This window comes from Leptinotarsa decemlineata, unplaced genomic scaffold, assembly GCF_025532065.1.
Source record: "Leptinotarsa decemlineata unplaced genomic scaffold, Ldec_3_MD MMD2_tig00000133_RagTag_RagTag, whole genome shotgun sequence".
NCBI classification, from domain to species: domain Eukaryota; kingdom Metazoa; phylum Arthropoda; class Insecta; order Coleoptera; family Chrysomelidae; genus Leptinotarsa; species Leptinotarsa decemlineata.
This window is the reverse complement of record NW_027412542.1, coordinates 5862547-5883647: the sequence shown is the minus strand read 5'-3', so window position 1 is coordinate 5883647 and position 21101 is coordinate 5862547. Positions and strand designations below refer to the sequence as shown.

At 33.9% G+C, this 21101-nt stretch overlaps 1 long non-coding RNA gene across 2 annotated transcripts; it reads right to left on the bottom strand.

The window, feature by feature from the left end:
- Positions 1 to 4130: 4130 nt before the first annotated feature.
- Positions 4131 to 12265, bottom strand: LOC141481264 (uncharacterized). 2 transcript variants are annotated; one of them, XR_012464839.1, is made up of 2 exons: positions 7464 to 12265; positions 4131 to 4446 (listed from the first exon to the last, which is right to left on the bottom strand). It is a non-coding gene; the product is annotated as an uncharacterized lncRNA (long non-coding RNA). The 2 variants fall into 2 exon arrangements; XR_012464840.1 differs by having other exon boundaries at positions 4131 to 4443.
- Positions 12266 to 21101: the final 8836 nt, after the last annotated feature.

The window sequence follows — 21101 nt, the reverse complement described above, 5'->3', positions numbered from 1 at the left end:
CAGAAGTAATTTTTTTCAATTCAACCAACATATCGTATCTTCAACTGAAAAAATTATGAAATATAAACTGGAAAATATTGAACACTGAATAAAGATCATAATGTATATTTATATATTTTGATGTGAGATCACTAGAATTTTTACAAAATTTAATTTGAGTCATGCTATGCGAGTTTGGATTTGTAGTCGTCATTCCACAACTTTTCAAATGCTTGCTGCGGATTTATCAAAAATCGTAATATAACAATCTCGAGTAGTGAATTTTTTATAGGGGTGTTTAATAACGCAATGCCTCTTGATATCGTGGGGACGTTTCGACTGGTGATTACAAAAAACACATTTGAAAGCTTTTATATTGCAACAATCCATCGTCATATGGGTACGGAGAGAATTTCTGGTGGAATATGTTTTTCCGCATCGGTTACATTTATTACCTCGTGATTCTGTAAAAAAATACATATTATATTTATACATGCCTTGCCAAATGCCAAGTTTTCACAATTATTTCATCTGAGATAGGATAATTTCGTACAAAAACTATTCATTACAAAATTTCGTACAGTGATTATTTTTCTGGGTTCAGATGGCATCTTTGAGAATGAACTTTTACACTGATATTGGGGTAACCGCATAGGTGGAAACTATATTATTATGTGCTTATAATAGTAACTCGTTTTATGTTTCTACAATTTTTTTCAGAAGTTTTTTTAATGTATAGTAGAAACGTCATTTCAATGGACAAATATAGATATATTTCCCAATACTGAATACATCTTCTAATGAACAATTTCCGAGATTTTTCAAAATAAGGGTTTTTCAATCCAGTCTCAAATCCAAATTTCGTTTTATGCGTTTTATTATATTTTGTTGATGCATGTTCAGTTTTGGAGGATTCACAAACTTTTACCAAGAACCCTCAAGAAATAAGTTTTCCATATGGTGCTGATGACACTGTATACTTACTTCCATATTAAATATCTAAATATTCAAAATTCTAAGAGGTAATTATTCCATTGATTTGAGAATTTTTTTCATGATGGTTTTGTAGGAAGATATTTCAAAGGTTGGAATGTTTCTCAAAAGTCGAACAGGTAATATGTACATATGCTAGGAATCACACGTTAAAAGGTAAGACCTCGTTAGTTCTTAGCTCGCAGAAGTTTCGAATTCTGAGAATTGTCATTCGTAAGGTTGCGATAGCGGGTTGACGAAAAACAGTTTTTTCAAACAGAATATATATTGATATTTGATTATACCTTAGGCATTGACACTGTATGACGAGTATGAAGACCAAACGATAAGGTTGCTTTATGTTTCCACTTCCATTAATATGACGATAGTAATCCATGATATTTGTTTGAAGGTGATTGACAATGTTTCATGATGAATTTCACTAGTTCGGACTTCCATTGTCTACTTTATAAAATGATTTGAAATCCCTGAAACAACTAAAAAAGAAGCTATTCATTTGCAATTCTTCTTTTTTAGTTGTTTCAGGGATTTCAAATCATTTTATATAGTAGACAATGGAAGTCCGAACTAGTGAAATTAATTCATGATATGATTTCATCAAACCGTCAATTTGGGCTTAAACTAATATCTGAGTGCAGACACACTTAAATTTTACTCCTTTTCATTTTTATCAAATATACATTATTATTAAGCAGAGAACACACATACGCGATCGGGATCGCGATCACGGTAGCAATGGCGATAGCGATCGCGTTGGAAAGCAAACATATATATGCGAAAGCGACCAACATTCTACGCGATATTAAAAATATGTACCTTGGAAGAAGAAGCACTGCTTCTTGCAATATTATTGGATGAAGATGATAATAATAGACAACGGTAAGCAAAAATTGGTTAAATATTATGAAAAGGGAAATGAAAATTTATATGTTTTTCACCACTTTTATTTGTAACTAACGTTACTGCAGTTTCGTCCTATATGGACATTCTCAAACATGAACAATAAACTAACAATGATTCATTACATTCGCTAATATGTACCATTCAGGTACTTGATTGAGTACCTGAATTTACAGTTCACAATGCGCATGTGCCAATTTAAAAACCGGACAGTAAATTAAATCGATTTGGTCATTTAACAGGTTGCACTCGCAATGTTTATGCTTGTGAATTTCCAAGGATTCTAAATAATTGAGTTTGCAACCCTTCCTTGCATAGTGCAGAATTTCCGTATGGCTTAGATTCAGAAACTTGTGGTTGCATGCCAACGAATGATTTGAAAACGTCGAATAATTTTTTCCTAGTTTTTCCTAGGTTAAATATTATGTAGGCTATTATTAACTAGTATTCAATGTATATTTTAGAAGGAAAGGGCGGAATGTTTGGGTGCACGAAATTAATAAAAAACGTAAACAAGAAGGCGAATTTCATAAGTTACATTCTGAACTCCGGAAAGATGCAAATCGATTCTACACATATTTTAGAATGGAATGTGAAAGTTTCGATGAAAAATTGAATCTTATCAGGAACGACATTACAAAAGAGCAAACTACATTCAGAGAACCGATTGGGGCAACAGAACGACTAGCAGTCACAATGAGGTAATATAATAATTATTTCATAATACTCCACTTTTTTATTCAGTTGTAAAGTATAAAGTAATATAAAAAAATATGTATGGATTTCACACGTTGGTATGGTGAAAATCTTCATACCACGTTGCAGCAGAAGAATTGTCATCAGTTTCACGTATATTGGACGAGTTTAACGATGAGTTATCATATGACATAATATTCGATGTATAAGATGAAGCAGTGGAATTGTTTGAAAAACGTGTACCCGGTCCACTTTCCGCCTGAGTTTCCGCTTCTTGAGCCAGTTCTTCTTATATTATGATTTTGGCGATTTTATATTTCACTGTAGTCTGGTGTCGATGAGACAGTTTTAAACTCTTGCAGCATATCCTTGAAAAGTTAAATCTATTCTGTCGCAGTTATTTTCAACATCCGAGTACCTTTTATTCAAAAAGTGAATAATTTTGTCAACATCAGATGAATCGTTCGATGCCGAATGTTTTACCGCTTTTCTTTTCTGGCTTGAATTACGAATATATGAGATTTGTGCCGATCTTTCTTGTACAGTAGTCCCAGTACTGGGACCATTAACCAATAGACAATCAAGGCATGTCTGTATAAAATCTATTTTTCCGTTTCACCCTTCGAAGCTTGATACCAAACAATTGTTGGACTACAGTAGGGATGAACTACGATGTCCAACAGGCCTTCTTACAGGTCACTGTCATTTGAATCATCATATGCAGAGACTTGGACTGTCGGAAGACAGTGTGTACCGCCTCTGTCTGGGAAATAATGAAACAGCAGAGCATATAATTTGTGCCTGCACGGCTGGGAACCAAATCAGGTTCTTAGAGTTCGGCAGATCCGTACTCTCAGCATCTGACCTGAAAGACCACTCACCATACAAACTAATCGGCTTCGTTAAGAAGCTGGGTTTATTTGGCCGAGTGTGATTAGGTGTGAGCCACAATAAATCCTTGTGGGTTGCGGTAAAGGGTCGAATAGACCCACTCACTTTAGACCTACCTACCTACCTAACGAAGAAACTCCTGGGCGGCTTGATGCGCATGACCCATGAATCGAGGGGCAAAACTTTGAATCTGATTTTTTGGGGAGATTGTGTTCACTACTCTATCGATGAATTTTCTGACCACAATTCCTTGATAACTTCTGCAAAAGCTCTGGTTAAAGCACCCTCCCTACTAGAAATGCTATATATTTCTTCTTTTTTTTTGTAATATTCCAATAACCATCTCGTGTTTGATAAACCTTGGATTACACTGTTCATGAAACAGGTGTTGCTAATATTTTTCAACCCATTGAGCCCAAGGGTTTTGACTGAAGAACGTATCACTGATCTAAAGTTGTTGTAGCTGTTGATGCTAAGTTCGCCACTGCTATTTTCTTCTGTGTAATCACGGATGCGATGAGTTTCCCCATCATTCGACTAGCGGGATCAGGAATTTGAAGTTAAACTGCTGAACTTGATTCGTCCAGAAATTTGATAAGTAATCAGTTCAAACGTTATGACTTGAATATAATAATTCTGTTGATCGAGGGCGGAAAGAAATAAGTTTCAACTTCTTATTATGATTATAACCATTTATTTGAAACCTAACCGGGATAGTCACACAGAAAAATTATTGATAATTCCATTATTAATATTTGCCAACTTTCTCCAACAAACCGAATATATCCGGCACCAGGTTAACTTTACACCTTTTGAAGTTCACGTGGTTTTTCAAAGCTTGCTTATGCCAGAATGTTTTTCCACAAAATGAGCAAACAAAGGACTTGGCTTTTCCACATTCATACTTCTGATGATTGTATAGTGAGGTAGAGTACTTGTAGCTTTTCATGCATTGCTGACATGTAAATTTCTCTGGTAGCGCTGCTGCTGGAAAAATGAAACTAATTAGTTAATTTCAACAAAAATATATAAAAATAGAAATCATAACGATATTCAGGTCTGTTTGAGCTTGGTTACATTGAATCTATAAAAAATGGAAGGCAGAGTTTTAAAAAGTTATATTATTTTATCCCATAAATATATAATAAATGATGCACTTTTTCATTTTCCACTCCACTGTTCAATTCAATTTAGAGATAGTTCATGAGTTTATCATTTGTTGTTTTATCAAAGACTCGATAGAATAATATGAAAAATACACAATCAAAATTTTCAAGTGAGAAAAATAAAAATTACGGAGGTTACAGTGATGAAAAATATTTGAAATCAAATCAGACTCATTCATTTATGGGGTTTGCATAGTTTATTCTGCATATTATATTGGACGGCCAAGATATCTCGTTATAATCTAGTATTTTCGCATAATGTATGTTCCAATATAACTGAAAATGTTAAATATAGATGATGAAAATGTTATATATAGATAATGATAATAGTATTTACATCTTCAAATCGATAAGAGCCAGAATCGGCAGAAACTCTTGAAGGTGGCTTCGTATATGAAATTAACTCGCCTTTTTCATCAATTCCCTAATCAATCTCTTTGTTAATAATTCATGATATTTTCACAGTTTACGAAAGCGCGACACGTTTTTCACTTCACAATAACTTCTTCAGGCGTGCTCAATAAAACGGTTATTGATAACTTCTCCGAACATATCTGTCACTATCACAAAACTGCATTTAGACACTATCAGAACCACTCTCGTATTATTCAAACTATACTTGTACTTTTTTATGGTTCTCAGTAGTTATACCACTATGGGAAGAGCTGATTTACAGCTCCATTTCTCCGAAGGGTAAGCTGGTCAGACCTTGTCTTCGAAGCTCCGATACATTAGAGAGGACGAACCAAGCAATGAACACAACTGATCATTGGGTTCGATATTCATGTGCTCCAAGCAGATGCAATAAGCCAAGAATGACAGTCTTCTGCATTTGTTCGACCAAGATTTCTGTCTTCATGCAGCAAGCCGGCATGATCTAGAGATTCCAGAGTGAAGAGGGCACCATTCCATCAAGGACTTCAATAATCAGAAGAATCGTCTTGACAAGGTCGTATAGTTATAATCTGCGGAGTTTGGAGAGAAAATCTAGAACTTTTTCAGCGGAATGCGCGTCGGGAAACAGCAATTTTATTCATGTGAAGAAAGAGTTTTTTCTTCGGGCTTTTGGTCCATCATCAGTATGGTGCGGCCAAGTATAAGGATGGGCAACATTTGGTTACCAAGAGGAAGAAATACAAATGCACGGAGCCACCAGCAGAAGCCAGCCGCACATCTGTGGTTTCAGTTAATACACCCTGTGTTCACAAGAAAACTATCAAAATCACCCCGGAGGCAGCTATAGCTACCTGCGTGACTTCCGAGCGCAGGAAATAATACAAATATGAAGGTTATTGAATGTCTTGATATAGGTACAGAAGTTAGTAATCGGACATTGCACTCAAGAAAGTGCTTGAGTGCATAGAGTAAAAAGTTTTCTGAAAGTTCCTTCAGCTAGTGAATGTATTACAAAAGTAAGGCGAAGAGTAAGTATTCAATAGTATAAAATGAAAGATTTTGTGAAAAAGGTGTGAATTTTTTGTATAATCTTGAAAATCGAACAAAAGTTTCCATCACAAAATTTTTCATTTCATACTATCGAATACTCTTCGTTTCACTTTTGTAATACATTAATTAACTGAAGGAATTTTCAGAAAACTTATTAAAATAATACATTTGTATATATAAAATATGTTTAATCCATGATCTTATACCACTAATATATAAACGACCAGAACAATATTTCTACAAGGAAAAAACATCGTGACAGAGTAGTAACTTATGTGATAGAGTTGTTATTCTAGGGGAATACCATGCTGAGTTTTGGAATAAAACAGGTTTATTTTTCTAGAATCATTTATTTTATTATAAATTTTTATCAGTCTTCAACATTGTCACATAAAATAACATGCGATTGAACTTAGATAATGGACGAAATCACATTTGAGAATCATTAGAATAAGAGATTCGTATTTTGATGAATTAAATGACCACCCGGTAAGACTCCAATAAAATCATCAGAAGGAACATCCGATACGTCATTCTGCACCAATTCAAAGTCTTCCACTAGAATCGACTGTATTCAGGAATATTACATTGGTGATGGAGCCAGCGTGTATAAATGTACCTCATCAAGCATAATTTTTTTCTCCCTTCTTTTTTTATTTCCTTCTTGCCATATTCGCTTTTTGATTTGATGTTCTTGCATGATCACGTCAGCCATTAGTTTCTTTCGAGCATGGTATCTTTCTAGATTCTTGCGCTGTATTTCCGCTTCCTTCTTAGGGTCATTTTTTCGTTTCTCCCGACAACGCCGCTGTCTTTCTGCTGGTGTTGATGTCTTCTTTTTCACCACGATCGTATCTGGAAATATGATAAGTGATAATTACCTAAACATGTATGTTTAGGTACTTATTTTCTTTTGAAGATAGAAGCCGTCAGGCGGCTCCGGCAAGTATAACATTTTAAAGTGTACTAACCATATAATCTCTTTCAGGAAAACCGCGATTCACTTTCAAATCACATTTCTCAGCTTCACTGAGAAACGCCCGTCAATCATAATTCTGGCTGCCGTTAGTTTTGGGGGTCCCCATGCAAAAATTCAATTAGGAATACCTTGACAAACAAGAGCCAAATAAAATTTAAAACGAGAAGTTAGATAGGGAAATGAAAGCACCTAAAGGCTGGTTTCCAACCAAAAGAGGTTAGATATCAATCTTGCTGAAGTGCCTAGCAGCTGGATTGAGGACCGTTTCCTTAAGAAACGGGGGTGGAAGGAAAGGGTCGCCAGGTCCAAACCTGCGGAAGCGATTCCGTAAGGAGGGAGCTTGCGACCTGGGCACACAACCCGGGACGGGGCATGGGGGGAAACATATTAACAATTTCCGTAGGAATAATTACCATAAAAACTAGTGTATCTATTTCAGTATTTCTTGGATTCAGCATCAATAGAACATGAAAATGGTTCATTTTACACTTCCATCACGTACTTCACCACACCGTCACAATACATATGCCGAGGTAGCGGGAGGCAACTGTGATTTGTATGAAATACACTTTTGTCACACTGATTAGTAACTCTGTAACCTACTTTTTACAATGAAATTATTCAGTACATATGTTATTTATTCGTGCACCCGCACAGCCATTATGTTTATAGTACGGTGCATGTTTGAATGCAATTAAGAAAAAATAATGGTAATTTTCTTTTTTTGTCATTGACTGGTGAAGACACCTTTTTGTAGGTTAAAAAGAAGAACGACCCATTAAGACGCTCCTACCCACTGCCTATAGAAGTTATTATTCTACTTGTGGGGCCAATAAGTGTTCATTTCTTTTTCATGGAGAAGCCCGTCATGATAGCTAGTATTAGTTCCCACAGATTGATGTGAGTGCCCTGCTGCAAATGTATTCGAGTATTCATGCTGGAAGAACGAGTATTCATGCTGGAAGAACGAGTATAAATTATTGATTACTGTGGAATAAAAGTTCACAAAATAAAATAAATAGAATATTTTTTCTGTTCTACCTTTTTTTTTCAAACACAATAATCAAATTGTGTAAATTTTATATTTACATGCCAAAACAGTAACCAACGAGCCTACTTTAAAGGATCATCACAAAATTCAAAAAATTGGTGTTTCCTATTTGTGTGCCGCTTTAAATCGCTATTGCGTCTAGTGACATATGAACACATGTGACATTCATACTTTTTTGGAGTTCCACAATCGATTCTTGAGTGACAGCTCAGCGAGTTGAAATTTTTGAAAACTTTGTTACACTTTGGACATGGAATTGCATCTGAAACATGGAGAAATGAAAATGATATTCATCTCATGATTCGAGTTATGAATTCCATTTCGAAGTTAACCCATTTCAAAAACAAACTACCAACCCAGTATTCACATTCAGAAATTTCAGTTGAAAAATAAATACAAATGGAAAACAGTGAAAAAAGTTTTTTCTGATACACTTCTTTGTGGAAAAGTCAAATCTGTTGGCGAACAGTTTATAGCAAGAACAACTTTTAGAATTATCATTACATTAAGTTTTTTCTGTCACGAATGAAACCTGAAAACACTGTTGGAAGAATATATATTTTATATATCGAAAGAAGGTGTTATTTACGACTATGAGCATCAGTACGTAAAATGCCCCTCCAACTTTCCTATTTCCTCTGTACAATTGATAATTATTATCATGCTAGGAAACGCACATTGAAAGGTAAGACCTCGTCAATCTTCAACTCGCACAAAATATGACTTTTGAGGGTTGTCGTTCGTAAGGGTTCGTAAGGTAGTATTTCACTTTCACTTGAAAAACTATTTATTTTGTTGATCATGCATTGAATAATATCAGAACATACATCATTTTCAATAATAATTCATAAACATGGGGATTTTCACATGTCCCAATATAATCATTATGATGTTGATCACTTCAGTTCAACCCACAACAATTTCATTTCAATATCTTTGGCACTAACAAATAACATTTTCTGTTTCTGTGCTCAACTTCATTGGATAGACAACACAGTAAAGAATTTGAAAATACTATCTTGAATTTTTTTATTATTATTATTTAATTGTTTTGTGATGATATGTGATAACATAAATATTCACCGTGTAGTGATTAATATGTTTCCTTTAACAAAATATGCTGTAGAAATTCAGTACAGTGCGGTCCTTATGTATGGAATAAATTCACTTTTAGCGTTATTATGTACTATGTGAAAAAACCTGAAACAGGTCGACTTTTATTTTCAAATTGACAATTCACATTATGAAAATATCATACCCCTCCAGCACCCCATCTGAATTATAAGCACCCCCTCGAAAATTTTGAATATCAAATGGGGTCGTGTGGCACCTTCTTGGAAAGTGATTTTAGTCCTCTGTTCAGCAATATAAAGTTTTTTAAGTTTGGTGGAATCATAACTGAGAAAAATAATTTTTACAATTAAATTAAATGTTCAAAATGGCCACTATTATTCACTTCTTGACAATAACCTGATCTATTAAATAGACCATCCCTGTAACACGCTCCTTGCTAACCTTGGAAAAAATCTTTGAAGTTACTGAAATATTAGACAAAAAGCCAAATAAACAATTGATATGAATCTAGTAGGCTGCTGTCATTTAGGTATTTAAAGTTACTAAAAGACGTCAGTAGGTATAATATTTGTGGGCGTACTGAATTTAATTATGGCTCATTTGTCCGAGACTCAAAGAATAGACATTTTAATTATGATTGGTTGTGGTAATAAAACAAGAACTCAAAGGGAGGTTTGTGAAATTTTCAATAATAAATACCCTGGTCAACACGTGTCGCAGTCTACAGTTAGCAAAATAGAAAAAAAGTTTCGTGAAACTGGACATGTAAAAAATATAGGAAAACCAGGTAGAAATGTTCATTTTACTGATGAAACAAAGTTAGATTTACTTCTAGAGATTGAGAAAAATCCGCATAAGACAACTCGAGAACTTGCCGCCGACAATGATGTAAGTAAATAATATATTTTGAGAGTTTTGCATAAATAAAAATATCACCCTCACAAAGTTCAGTTGGTTCAGGAGTTAAATGAAGATGATCCTGATAGAAGGCAAGAATTCTGTGAATTGATGATGGACAGAATGAACGCAATGGGCTGGTATCATTAACAATAAAATTATTGGCCCTTATTTTTTTGAGGGCACTGTTAATGGTGAGGTTTATCTAGATTTTTTGATTAACTTTTTAGTGCCTACATTACGAATACATTTTCCTGATGTTAATCATCCAAATGAGATAGATCGAACTATTTACTACCAACAAGACGGAGCTCCACCGCATTTTGCACGTACAGTTAGGAATTATTTGAACGAGGTTTTTTCCCAATAGGTGGATTGGAAGATGTGGAACGATCGAATGGCCGGCTAGATTACTTCTTATGGGGTTATTTGAAATCTAAAGTATATTTTAATAGACCAAACAATATTGCTGATTTAAAAGTTAGGATAACGGAAGAAATTAACAAAATAACCCCCGAGGTCATACAAAATGTTGTACGAGAATTCCAAAATCGTCTCGGTTATTGCCAAGAAGTTAATGGTGCTCATTTTGAACATTTAATTTAATCGTAAAGTACATTGAAAAATACATTCTAAATACTATGTGGCATTATTATCTTCATTCAACGTAAAGGTTTGTGATACCTGGAGACATTATCAAATTTTTACATCCTAAAAATCAATGTTCTCAGTTATGATTGCACCAAACTCAAAAAACTTTATATTGCTGAACAGAGGACTGAAATCCCTTTCCAACAAGGTGCCACACGACCCCCTTTGCTATTTAAAATTTTCGAGGAGGTGCTTATAATTCAGAAGGGGTGCTTGAGGGGGATAATATTTTCATACTGTAAATTGTCAATTTAAGAATAAAAATCGACCTGTTTCAGCTTTCTTTCACATGGTACATAATAACGCTAAAAATGAATTTATTCCATACATATGGACCGCACTGTATATCAATTAGTATTGATGAAAATTAACATTTTATATTGATCTATAAAGTTAACTGGAGACTAGGTCATATCTATACTTGGAAAAAATAGAATGTCAGCAGTCATAAAACCGAATGATTTGGTTATATTGAAGATTTGATTGAGTTCTTGCTTTCAGTAATCCCTCATTAAAGGGAGTACCTTGGTAGGATCCAACTTATGTTTGAGGAGATAATGGCGATATACATTAGCTTTTCTTCTCGACACATAACCACACTTTTCTATTTTACAAGGAAACTGTGGACTCCTGCCACAATCTAGTTTGATGTGTCGTTTCAAATTCCATCTGAAAGAATACGATTTTGGGCAGTTCGGACAGGTATAACGTACTGGAATATCTGGTCCTAAAAATTAAAAATTCTGAAAAAATCTAATAGTTTCAAACAAATATTGAAGGCAACTATACAAATATTTTTATTAAGGTTAGTAAGTCGAAATTAAATAATCTTGGTATCAGAGGTCAGGCAAATGATATAATCAGAAACTACCTGAATGGAAGAGTACAAATGGGTAAAATAGACGGTGTACTGAGCGACCCATTAGTTATTAAATACGGAGTTCCCCAGGACACTGTTTTAGGGCCAATTCTGTTTATATTATATTTGAATGATATGTGATTGATATTGATATTTCTGGAAAAGTGGTCTCCTATGCTGATGATACAGTAGAGTAGGTACTAATAATTGACGGAACAACCTGGGAAGATTCAATATCTCATACAAGAAATGATATTGACATTATAGTAAATTGACTTGATGATAGTTTACTGACAATAAATATTGTCATTTACAATGTTACATTTCATTTTGTACTAACAGTCATGATATTCCCAATGCACAAAACATCAATATTCATTTAACTAGCAGAAAGAATATTACATTGAAAAAAATCCAATTCAGTAAAATACCTCGGAATACACATCGACCATACTCTTAATTGGAGAATACATATAGACTATCTTTGTAAAAGACCCATAGCCCTTTTGTATGTTTTTCGAACACTTAAAAATATTTGAATAGAACTGGCAGATACTTGATGAAAATCCATATCAAAAAACTAATCAATACAGTTTATTGTATGATTTTCACTTTAAAGGGTTTTACAAAAACCGCGACACGTGTTTCGCTATAAAATAGCATCCTCAAGCATAAACAGTTTATGCTTGAGGAAGCTATTTTATAGCGGAACACGTGTCGCGGTTTTTGTAAAACCCTTTTATAGTGAAAATCATACAATTATCTATATTGATTAGTTTTTTTTTACTTGAAAATATACTGAGCGCTTAATGATTTGCGCAGTATATATTTTTCGATAGTTCAGTATCTCTTAATGTATGGAAATTTAGGATAGTGTGGGGTCTATAGTACAACTGTACAACGGCTTATGATACTACAGAAACGATTTCTCAAAATTATCTATAACTTAAATTTTCGTTTCCCATCGGCACAAATATTCCAATATTGTGATCTGATCTACAAGAACAATTTGTTCAGACCAGTCTCAACTCCCTACACTGTAGGTTATTGGACTGGCACCTATCAGAAAACAAGTACTCTCCTGTCTAATACCTCGAAAGGCGTTGGATTATATCCGACAGCTGTCACTGCAGGATTCTTCACTGAAGTTATTCCTGCATATGGTGGCCTGAAATGATTGTTCCTTTAGATTATTTGATGTATAGCCAGTCTTCAGTATGCCCACTGACTATATTTGAAAAGTTTCTTTTCCTCATACGAGGATTTGGGCAAATTTCGGATATGCGGTTGGCTACCTCGTTCACAGGTAGATGGTGCGATGACAAACCTGTTGTTTGTTGTCCGCTTCAGCCTAGTTCCAGAAATGATACTCTGAAGGAAGTCGATTTTCAATTATCGGATGTTTGGCCACTGACGAGTGGCCAAACATCCCGAAACGGGTCTGCAAGTTTGTTTCAATAATTGAAAAATCTATTGCGGGGGTTGTATTGACATCATATGCAGGAATAACTTCAGTAAAGAATCCTGCACTGACACCTGTCAAATATAATCTAATGCCCTTCGTGGTATGAGCCAGGAGAGTAGTTGTTTTCTGATGGTGTGTCATGTCATGGTGGTGTCAGACCAATAACCCACAATGTAAGGAGTTGTAACTGGCCTGAACAAATTGTTCTTTCAGATGATTTGATTCATAGCCAGTCTTCGAATATGCCCACTGACTGTATCTGAAATCCTTCATTGTCGTTCGTTGAACGAACTAAGAGTAGGTGATAGCATAAGGTTAGTGTGAAAATATCATTATAAAGATGGTTGAATGGAAGAGCAAGTTCTGATTGCGTTACTCAAAAGACAAGATCAGAACCTGAATTCTGCATTTTGACAGAAATGTAGTAGATGTAATTTAAGAATTATCTGTGTTATTCATAGCTACTACATTCTGTAATACATTCTGTCAATAACATTAATTATTATTATTATTGTAATTCACAAAATATTGACGAAACTGTTAAATCTACTCATTTTCCATGAGCATGTTCAAAATTATATAATGGAAAAGGAAAAGAGGCAAGTAAAATCTCGATAAAAACAGTCTGGGTTGCGAATCAAACTACCATATTGTTCTGCAGGCATCAGTCTTATTTATATACATATGGAATCATTGGGAATTAGAATATCATAAAATCTAGAAGAAAATATTCGTTATAAATTGAACAGTTTCACCTCTTGAGGAAAAAAATCTGTTGAACTCTCCACCAATTTGCAGATTGATTATGAAAAATCAATTGAACCCTCCATCAACATGTACATTTGCTATATGATTATTCAAACGATCTCTCCTTTTGAACTTCTTATAACAGTACTGACAAAAAAATCTTGCCTCTATACATTGTTGTGATAGATGAGACCATAAGGATTCTTTACTTTTGTAAGTCTTGTTACATCTTGGGCATGGATGACGTTTCTCTGCTGAAACAAGCAAACTATATGAGGGGGACTAGATAATAATATAGTAATTTTATTATGAAGTTAATGTTTGTAACATTATACTTCATTGAAATAATGAAAGAATGAATAAGTTATTAACGACATACGAAGTAAATAATTCAATCTGAAAGAATGTTGGGTATGTTTCTAGTCAGAAATAAAGGAAGGCTTTTGACAGCTCAAAATAATTGATAAAATACACTCAAAAACTAAAATGTGATGCAAAACCTAATGAAATGTAGAATACGATTCAAGTCACTCAATTCAAGTCAGTCAAATCTAAAGGTTTAGTTTTGAACACATTGCCCTTTGAATATTCTCATAAAAAGAAATTTAATGATCAGGTGAAAGATCAGGTGATCGCACTGACCATTCAATCGATCCTCGCCTCCCTATCCACCGATTGGGAAATGTTGTATCGAGGTATTGCCGGACATTATCTTGGTAATGTAGTGATGCTCCATTCTGCTGAAACCATATTTACTAAACTTGGAATGCTATCATTGACAGTGCCAAATAATCATTGCCATTCAAGTTGCTCTTAATGAAAAAGGGACCAATGATATGGTTTCCTGCAATCCCTGCCCAAACACTTACTTTTTGAGGATATTGCGTGTGTTCTTCTATCATCTGGTGAGGATTTTCCGTTGACCAGTAGCGGCAATTTTGCCGATTAGCATGACCGTTAAGAGACAAAGTACACTCATCAGAAAACATAACGTCTTCTAATTGGATGATATTGTTATCCAACATTTGCTCACAAAAATAAGTTCTTCTATCGAAATCGTCTTCCATGAGCTCCTGAGTAGGTGTCATTTCATAGGGATGTATTTTATTTTCTTTCAATATTTTACTGTTGATGTATGGCTAACATTGAATGTAGTGGATGCCTGTCCACTCGATGTATGTAGGTTTCCCTCAAACTCAAGCATCACATCTGATTTGAGTTCATCACTCACTGCATTGGCAGCTGTTTTTTCTACCTGCCCCATATGACCGAGCTCACGAAACTGCTTTTCTATTTTGTTAATTTTTCTTTGAGATATGTGAATTATGGAATTTCTCATGAAATAGGCGAGCTACTTCCTTTTGTGTTCGGGTTTTATCCAATCATTTGTAAAACTATTATTTTATGCATTTCCGGTAATTTAACCATTTGTCAGACTTGAAGTTAACAAAATTCAAACTTAAATTAAAATACAAGGCGTTTTAAACTAACGTTGTCACGGAAATTATTTACAGTTTTTTAAAGGATACCATCTAAAAAGAACAATGCTATGGTTTTTGCTTACTTTCTTATTATCCATACTCAATACATGTTTTGAGTATATTGCTGAAGTTCTGAGTGTATTTTATCGAATTTCGATAACCACATGGTTTTAATTTATTTTATCTTAATCGTTGCAACTATTACACACTTGTTACGCAGTCAACATTATTAACACTGTATATATTTATATAACTGGAGTTTTTTCCCAACACCAAACTAAAGTTTTATCTTTCCCCTGAAGATGATCACTTAGTTATCGAAACATGTATAGAGTTATTAAAATAACGGTTTGTAGTTGGGAAAAACTCCAATAATATTCTTTACTACACCAAAGGTTCCAAACAGTGAATTACAAGTCTATATATGTGTATTTTATAATTATTGTTGAATACATTATTTTATTGACTATCATTTATTTCAATGCAATATTTAACAAAGAGGTTGAGAGACGTAAATGTTGATGAATTTTAATGAATAAAGAGATGAAAAATGAAAGTTTGAGACTATGCAGAACTGTTTATAAGGAATAACTTGTTTCGTATGGTTTGAAAATTATCTAGCCTGAAGAGTACAATTTGTAAAATATGGTAACACAGTATCTTCCTCAATCACAGTTTCATCGGTTGTACCACAGGGTTCTCGTTTAGGGCAACTGCTTTTTTAACCTATTTGTAAATGACTTGAATATGTTATTCTTTATAGTTAATTTCTTTTGTTTGCTGATGGCCTGAAGATGTTTGAAGTTATTCATGACTCAACTAATACAGAATTATTACAGTAAGATTTATCTAACTTTGTTCGCTGGTGAGATATGAGTCTACTGCAATTGAATGCACACGAATGTCAAAAACTTCTTTTTTTCGAAAAAAACTGCCATTAACCGGCCATATAAAATCAATCAATCAGAACTGAAAACAACAAACACAATCAGATATTTACGAATCACTCTCGGCACAAAAATGTCATAAATTATCTCTCACTTCAATAAAAATAATATATTGTTTATTATATTGTATATTATTTATATTAATAATAATATATTCGATTATTGTTAGATCAATAATAGAATACAATTCCACAATTTGGTGCCCTTCATATTATGTGGATATTGATATGCTTGAAAGTGAATATTACTATAAAACTATATTGGACATTTTTAACTTGAATACTCTGGCTCATAAAAGATTAGAATCAGATCTTACACTAATTCATAAAACAATCAATGGTAACATCATTCCCCGGAACTTAATGTTAATTCAAGGAGAACAAGAAATTCGGAAATCTTCAAAATACCCTTTTGTCACACCAACTATGGCCGGAATGTATCTGTAGGTAAAATTCTGAGACTTGCAAATACATAAAATTTAGATTTAGAATTTAATTGATTCTTATTTGGTAACATTTAAAAAGACTGTGAGAAAATTGTAATTCATTAACTTATTTTTACTTCAATAAAAATCATATATTGTTTAATTGTTAGATCAATAATCGAATACAATTCCACAATTTGGTGCCCTTCATATTATGTGGATATTGATATGCTTGAAAGTGAATATTACTATAAAACTATATTGGACATTTTTAACTTCAATACTCTGGCTCATAGAAGATTAGAATCAGATCTTACACTAATTCATAAAACAATCAATGGTAACATCATTCCCCGGAACTTAATGTGAATTCAAAGAGAACAAGAAATTCGGAAATCTTCAAAGTACCCTTGTGTCACACCAACTATGGCCGGAATGTATCTGAAGGTAAAATTCTGAGACTTGCAAATTCATAAAATTTAGATTTAGAATTTATTGATTCTTATTTGGTAACATTTAAAAAGACTGTGAAAAGATTGTAATTCATTACCTTATTTTTACGATTTTTTTTAAATTTTATTTTATGTATTTTTTCATTAAACCTATTATAGGTTACTGTTAAATACATATGTGTGAACTTGTTAGTTATGTTGTAAAAAATAGGCATTGCCGTAAATAAATAAATAAACGAAATTGATAATAAAAAGGTTTTCAAGACATGAGATTGACAAGTTTCTCTTAAAGTTATGGGGGTTTTATGTGATATCACATAGACCTCTTTCAGCAAAGTGGTTCATGATTTGATGGACTGACCAAAAGTTACTTTTTTGAAGTATACAATTGTTGGTTAAAACCACCTGCACATTTTCCCGAAAGCACTTGCCTCTCACCGATCAAAGTTCAAACTGGTAGTGAATAACTGCCAAAAAGAGTTTGCGGTCTGTTGGTGAGGTAGTGTAGTTGAAGATCTTGAAATTAATTGTGCAAAGCTGATGCTAGTTTAGGTTAGGGTTAGGTCTAACGTGAGTGGGTCTAATCGATCGTCCACCGCAACCCGCAAGGGTTTATTGTGGCTCACACCTATTCACACGCGACCAAATAAACCCAGCTTCTTAACGAAGCCGATTAGTTTGTATGGTGAGTGGTCTTTCAGGTCACATGGTAAGAGTACGTTTCTGTCGAACTCTATAAACCTGATACGGTCCCCAGCGAGGCAGGCACAAAGTGTGTGCTCTGCTGTTTCATCATTTTCCAAACAGAAGCGACACACACTGTTTTCCGACAGTCCGAGTCTGTGCATATGATTATTCAAATGACAGTGACTTGTGAGAAGGCCTGTTAGACATCATAGTCCATCCCTACAGTAGTCCAACAACAGTTTGGTATCAAGATTCGAATGGTGAATGAACGCCTTGGAGTGAGTCAATCCTGGAAGTTTCTGCCAGAAGTCCATGAGTCTTCTTGCCATCCAGGTGTTCAATTTTTGTTTGGCAAAGCCGAAAGCGATGCCAATGACAGGTTATGGTCCGATGAAGCTACTTGCAGCACCCTCATTTGCAGCTAAGCTGATATAATAGTATAACATACCTGTCAAAAACTGTTTGCACCAAAAATCAATCGACATATGTATAATTCATACAGGTAAGTAGTCAAATAACTCAGTTTTGGTTTTCTTTAGTTTATTTAATGATTTCTTTTATACTGTAATCACTTGACTCTGATTTTATCAATAGTTTTACAAGATACTGGTTTATAACTTATACAGTTGTAGGCCATACATTGTTTCAAAAGCTTACACAAACCTAGAATGCTTTGAGGCACTAACACTATTGTTCTATAAAATATTGACTATATACTTAACACTAGAGAGAGTTCAGTGTTCCGATTAACGATACATTATAGTATTTCAGTTGCTCCAGTTTCATTCGAGTATTTAGAAGTTAGTTCACGAGATCATTATAGCTGCACCCAAAAAATCCATGAATATTATATTTTTTCAGAGCTTCACTTGCTGAATCAGTCCGCTGCTTTTCAGCATCATATTGTGTTTCATTTTGAGGTGAGTTTCCAACTCTTGTTTATAATAATACTTCTTCTCACAGAAATAACAAACAAGGGATTTTTCTTTTCCACACTCCACCCTCTGATGTCTCCTCAAGTTAGTTTTTGTGGTGTACGATCTTTTACAACTGACGCAGAGATGTCGAGTCTTCCCTAAAACGAATATGGATATTTGGAAAAGTATGGCTTCGTTAAGTAAACCCTTTTTCAACTACATCATCCAGTTTTCATTCAGTGTTAGAGCAATCCAACGACGAGAAGCGTACATCTATCTCTTAATTACTGTCATGCACTGGCAAATTACTGGAAATTTTGATAGTGAAGCAATTATTTTTTATATAAAAAATAAATACATATATTCAAAACTATCCGACAAGTATTTATTTTTGTGTGTTGAGCTAGCTAGTGTGTTAGATAGTTTTAAAAGAATTGGATACAAATCTTTTTGTCAAAATGAAATAAAATAAAATATTATTCATTTTATGGAAAATGTAAACGTCTCATTCTTGTCCAGTTGGTCAACTTCTGAGAAACACTAGTTATCACATTATTCGTCACGTAATAGCCACCACATTATCTGAAAAATTCGAAGTTTATGAGGAAGTCAACTGTACAGCTTCTAATGGCAGCACCCCATTAAAGCAATAGACATAGAAAAGGATATTTCATTCATATTGGATCCAACGATAAGATTCGAAATAGGTAATTCTCAATTCGACACAGAAAAAAAGAAATCTATGAACCAACCATCAAATTCTTCAAGGAGAAATATAAAATCAATGGTGAAAGTCATTGGTCTTTTCATTAGTGCCTGAGGAAAAATTTTTAAATTTTTCGTTGATTTTGCCAAACAGTTCAAAATTTCTATTGAAACTGTAAAATTCATCTCTCTGGAAACCTTGAAATATTCAGTTGAAATTTTAAGAGCACTTATTTATTGACATTGACTGGTTAGTTTTTATTATTGTTGTAATTTATAGTAATGTATTTTCTATTTTCTTCCTAATTTCAATTGTCCAACGTAAAGTAGTACAAATTATTGTTATAGTTATTATGGCATTCCCTGTTTTTTTACGAACCACATTTATTGAAAATTTTCAATAAATATATTCATATGGAAACAAGATATATTTTCCAAATACTACTGAATGTAAATGGACCCCTTCAAGGAGTTTTAACTGAATGGGAATCAACTTGAAACGTAGACACATTACTCAGACATAAATTTCTTCAACCACATTCATTTGAATGTCAGTTTGTGAGAATATCATTTCAAACAATAATATGAGTAATGATACTCACAATCACTACAACTTAATATTTATAGAAATGAAAAACAAGTTTGTAACCAAGTAGAATATATTTAGAACATTAAAATACTTACCAAACAAAAATGATAAATAGCTCAAATGGTCATATGGCAAGGTTTTAATCTATAATTCTATACTATGTATGTTTGTGGTTCTTTTACGCCCAAACGACTGAACGGATGCGGATGAAACTTTGCATAAATACAGCTTATATATCAGAATAAGTCGGAAATATTCTTGCTCCCTGAGAGCTATTTTGGTGTGCACTGCCTATACCAGTGAAGTTACATGCAGATAATGTACCATAAGATTGTCTATCTTAAACAGTTCTAAACGAAAGTCCGCGTTAGCATATATCATATATCTACCTCTTATGTGGTAGCCACTATATGCAAAATACTGAGCCATAAATACAATTGAATTGGATCTTTCTTTTACAATGCATTATAATATCTGTCAAATTGATACAGTTGTTATTTCAAGTATTTGATATAGATAAACTTTGTCTTTCACACTAAGTAATTTGGACGAATCATCTAAGAGTTATCATGATAAGATTAACTTGAAACAAGCTGATTCGCGTCGCGTCTACTGTAAGACGACGGCAGACGATGCGCGGGGGAAAAGGGGCGGTCTGAGCAATGAAGCGCCATCGCCGACCCGAACGCGGGCAGACGCATGAGGGCAGATATCGTTGACGGTTGTGTTAGTTTTGCAAATATCTTCAGTTCCAAGGAAGTAAAAAGAAGGCATTGATTTTTCATCTGCAACAAAGTTAAAAGCAGTGGTACCGATGACTCGCATGTACTACAATAATTCTATTACTTTATATTCTACATATAAAAAGATCCAAAATTTAGGCAGCAAAAGGACAATCTGTGAATCGATGAATTTGACGAGTATATAATTCGAAAAGATAAACACTCAATCGTCTAGGCCAGGGGTTCCCATGGGTCGCGATCAACTAGTGGGTTTCGGAAACAATAAAAACACTTAATGATTTTGAATTGTTTTTCCCATTTTGGATAAAGGCTACGGGAGAGTATCTACTTCTTTCGAACAAAGCCTCAAGAGAGAGGATGAG